The following is a 5,025-nucleotide window of genomic DNA, read 5'->3' as shown; positions in this document are numbered from 1 at the left end:
TCTACTATAAGGACACGTGCACACGAATGTTCGTTGCAGCACTGTTTACAATAGCAAAGACCTGTAACCAACCCAAATGCCCATCAACGATAGACTGGATAGGGAAAATGTGGCACATATACACCATGGAATATTATGCAGCCATTGAACACAATGAGTTTGGGTCCTTTGTAGGGACATGGATGAGCCTGGAAACCATCATTCTCAGCAAACTGACAGAGGAGCAGAAGATCAAACACCGCATGTTCTCACTCATAGGCGGGTGTTGAACAATGAGAACACATAGACACAGGGAGGGGAGCACTACACACTGGGGTCAGTTGGGGGGAAATAGGGGAGGGACGGTGGGGGGTGGGAAGCTGGGGAGAGATAGCAAGGGGAGAAATGCCAGATGTAGGTGATGGGGAGGAAGGCAGCAAATCACACTGCCACATGTGTTCCTATGCAACAATTTTGCATGTTCTTCACATGTACCCCCAAACCTAAAATGCAATAAAATAAATAAATGGGAAAAAAAAAGAAATTAATGACAGAAAGATAATTGAAATATCTGAAAATACATGAACATTAAATCACACACTTCTACATAACACATTGGTCAAGAAGAAATCTCAAGAGAAACTTAAAAGCATATTTAAATCAAAAGAAAAGCATAACTTATCAAAATTTGTGGAATGTGGTGAAAGCAGTGTGTAGAGGGAAATTCATAGCATTAAATGTAGATATTAGAAAAGATGAAAGATCCAAAATGAATAATCTGTTTCTACCTTGGAAAACTAGCAAATGAAGACCAAATAAGCAGAAGAAAAGAACTAATAAGAATTAGAGTCAAAAATCAATGAAATTGAAAACAGAAAATCAACAGAGAAAACCAACAAAAACAAAAGTTGGTTCTTTGAAAAGATCAATGAAATTGCCACCGATGACATGCGGGAGGTGGAGGAGGCCACCCCGCAGGTGAGGCCCAGGCAGTGGCTGAAATGAATCACTTCTATTACCAGCAGCAGCAGCAGCAGCAGCAAGCGGGCGAGCAGTAGCTGAGCGATCCCACGAACATGGAGATGGAAGCTAGAGATACAGATGATTCACCAAGAATTACTCAGAACTCTGTGATCAATGGGAACGTGGCCCTGAGTGACGAACACAACAACTCGGAGGAGAACATGGAAGACGACACCAGTTGGCGCTCTGCGGCAACCCTTCCGTTCACTGTGGAGGGCTTCAGCAGACTGGGTGAGTTGGTCCTAAATCTTCCATGGAAAATTATGCTGATGCCACGCTTTTATCCAGACAGACCACACCAAAAAAGCGTAGGATTCTTTCTCCAGTGCAATGCTGAATCTGATTCCACATCGTGGTCTTGTCATGCACAAGCAGTGCTGAAGATAATAAATTAGAGATGATGAAAAATCATTCAGTCATCGTATTAGTCATTTGTTCTTCCATAAAGAAAACAACTGGGGATTTTCTGATTTTATGGCCTGGAGTGAAGTGACTGATCCTGAGAAAGGATTTATAGATGATGACAAAGTTACCTTTGAAGTCTTTGTACAGGCGATGCTCCCCATGGAGTTGCCTGGGATTCAAAGCAGCACACAGGCTATGTGGGCTTAAAGAATCAGGGAGCAACTTGTTATATGAACAGCTTTCTACCGACTTTATTTTTCACAAATCAGCTAGGAAAGGCTACGTACATGGTACCAAGCAAGGGGTATGATTCATCTAAAAACGTCCCTTTAGCATTACAAAGAGTAATCTATGAATTATAGCACAGTGATAAACCCATAGGAACAAAAAAGTTAACAAAGTCATTTGGGTGGGAAACTTTAGACACTTCATGCAACACAATGTTCAGGAGCTTTATCAAGTGTTGCTTCATAATGTGGAACATAAGATGAAAGGCACCTGTGTAGAGAGCACCATACCCAGATTATCCGTGGTAAAATGGTGTCCTATATCTAGTGTAAAGAAGTGGACTATCAGTCTGATAGAAGAGAAGATTATTATGATATCCATCAAAGTATCAAAGGACAGAAAAACATATTTGATTCATTTGTGGATTATGTGGCAGTAGAACAGCTCAGTGGGGACAATATGACACTGGGGAACATGGCTTACAGGAAGCAGAAGAAGGTGTGAAATTCCTAACACTGCCACCAGTGTTACATCTATAACTGATGGGGTTTATGTATGACCCTCAGATGGACCAAAATATCAAGATCAATGATAAGTTTGAATTCCCAGAGCATTTACCACTTGATGAATTTTTTCAAAAAACAGATCCTAAGGACCCTGCAAATTATATTCTTCATGCAGTCCTGGTTCATAGTGGAGATAATCATGGTGGACATCATGTGGTTTATCCAAACCCCAAAGGGGATGGCAAATGGTGTAAATTTGATGATGATGTAGTGTCAGGGTGTACTAAAGAGGAAGTAGTTGAGCACAATTATGGGGGTCATGATGATGACCTGTCTGTCTGACACTGCACTAATGCTTACATGTTAGTCTATATCAGGGAATCAAAACTGAGTGAAGTTTTACAGGCGGTCACTGACTATGATATTCCTGAACAGTTGGTGGAGCAATTACAAGAAGAGAAAAGGATCAAGGCTCAGAAGCAGAAGGAGCGGCAGGAAGCCCATCTCTATATGCAAGTGCAGATAGTCACAGAGGACCAGTTTTGTGGCCACCAAGGAAATGACATGTACGATGAAGAAAAAGTGAAATACACAGGGTTCAAAGTATTGAAGAACTCCTCAACTGCCGAGTTTGTTCAGAACCTCTCTCAGACCATGGGATTTCCACAAGATCAAATTTGATTGTGGCTCATGCAAGCAAGGAGTAATGGAACAAAACTGCCAGCAATGTTAGATAATGAAGCCAGTGGCAGTAAAACAATGATTGAGCTCAGTGATAACTTGGACAACATTCCTGGAAACAGTCAAACCTGAGCTGGCTGCTAGTGGAGTGACTTTACCCAAGTTTGATAAAGATCATGATGTAATGTTATTTTTGAAGATGTATGATCCCAAAACGTAGAGCTTGAAGTACTGTGGGCATATCAACACACCAATATCCTGTAAAATGTATGACTTGCTCCCAGTTATGTGTGACAGAGCAGGATTTATTCAAGATACTAGCCTTATCCTCTATAAGGAAGTTAAACAGAATTTAACAGAGAGAATTCAGGACTATGACATGTCTCTTGATAAAGCCCTTGATAAACAAATGGATGGTGACATCATAGTATTTCAGAAGAGTGACCCTGAAAATGATAACAGTGAATTACCCACCACAAAGGAATATTTCCGAGATCTCTACTACCATGTTGATGTCATTTTCTGTGATAAAACAATCCCTAATGATCCTGGATTTGTGGTTACATTATCAAATAGAATGAATTATTTTCAGGTTGCACAGACAGTTGCGCAGAGACACCAAACAGACCCAATGTTGCTCCAGTTTTTCAAGTTTCAAGGTAATAGGGATGGCCTCCCTTAGACATAATTATGAAGGTACTTTAAGAGATCTTCTATAATTCTTCAAGGCTAGACAACCTAAGAAACTTTACTATCAGCAGCTTAAGATGAAAACCACAGACTTTGAGAACTGGCAAAGTTTTTTTTTTTTTTTTTTTTTTTTTTGAGACGGAGTTTTGCTCTTGTTACCCAGGCTGGAGTGCAATGGCGCAATCTCGGCTCACCGCAGCCTCCGCCTCCTGGGTTCAGGCAATTCTCCTGCCTCAGCCTCCTGAGTAGCTGGGATTACAGTCACGCGCCACCATGCCCAGCTGATTTTTTGTATTTTTAGTAGAGACGGGGTTTCACCAAAGTTTTAAATGTATATGGTTAAACAGCCAATTTAGGGAAGAAGAAATAATGCTATATCCAGACAAGCAGGACCAGGACCTGTTAGAAGAATGTCCTATGTCCAGGAACTGTTAGAAGAATGTAAAAAGGCTGTGGAACCTGGGGAGAAGGCATCAGGGAAACTGAGGCTGCTAGAAATCGTAAGTTACAAAATCATTGGTGTCCATCAAGAAGATGAACTGTTAGAATGTTTATCTCCTGCAACGAGCGGACGTTTCAAATTAAAAAATCCCTTTGGACCAGATAGACATAGACAAAGAGAAGGAGATGCTTGTCACAGTGGCACATTTCCACAAAGAGGTCTTTGGAATGTTTGGAATCCCATTTTTGCTGAGGATACACCAATGCGAACATTTTCAAGAAGTGATGAAGCGAATCCAGAGCCTGCTGGACATCGGGGAGAAGGAATCTGAGAAGTTTAAATCTGCAGTTGGAGTGATGGGCCAACGCCAGTACATAAATAAAGATGAGTATGAAGTAAATGTGAAAGACTTTGAGTCACAAGCCATTAACATGTCTTCTCTTCATGCCTTGGCTAAGGCTCAGTCACTTCAACAAAGCCCCAAAGAGTCATTGCTACACTGACCTTGAAAAGGTCATTAAAATCCATAACTGATTTCCAGACTGGTGTGTTCAAGGCAAGAACAGTGTGTGAGTGAACCTTCACAGCCTAGAACTTTGGTACACATGCCCTCTGGCCAAAGTCTTCAGCAAGAAGATTCGCTGCTGGTGTTAATTTTATTTTATTGAGGCTGTTCAGTTTAGCTTCTCTGTATCTATTGTTTGCCCCTTTTGAGCAAAATGAAGATTTTTTTTATAAAGCTTAAATGCCGGTAAGAGTTATTTTATGGTAACCACAGTGCAAGGCAACTGTCATTGCAATGTGGGAGAATTGGTTAGTGGGCCTTGAGTCCCTGGCTCAAGGTCTCTGGGCTGTCCCTAGTGGGCATGAGTGGCCTAGCTGCCTTGCTGGGGTCCCATGTACCAGCCCTGCACCTAGAAAGTCTTGTGTTTAGGCTCATCTGTTCTATTTCCTTCAGTTATACTTTCAGTGACCCGTTGTGCCTCTATAAAGGCAAAACAGAGAAACTCACAGCCTAATAAATAGTGCTCTTCCCTTCAAAAACAAACAAACAAACAAAAATTGATAAGT

The 5,025-nt window shown here is 41.3% G+C and overlaps 1 pseudogene; it reads left to right on the top strand.

Moving 5' to 3' along the window:
* Positions 1–980: 980 nt before the first annotated feature.
* LOC116549427 lies at positions 981–4,488 on the top strand (annotated as a pseudogene).
* Positions 4,489–5,025: the final 537 nt, after the last annotated feature.

The sequence above is a fragment of the Sapajus apella genome, unplaced genomic scaffold (assembly GCF_009761245.1).
Source record: "Sapajus apella isolate SASKATOON/1434 unplaced genomic scaffold, GSC_monkey_1.0 scaffold1, whole genome shotgun sequence".
NCBI classification, from domain to species: Eukaryota; Metazoa; Chordata; class Mammalia; order Primates; family Cebidae; genus Sapajus; species Sapajus apella.
This window is presented reverse-complemented; position numbering and strand designations above follow the sequence as displayed.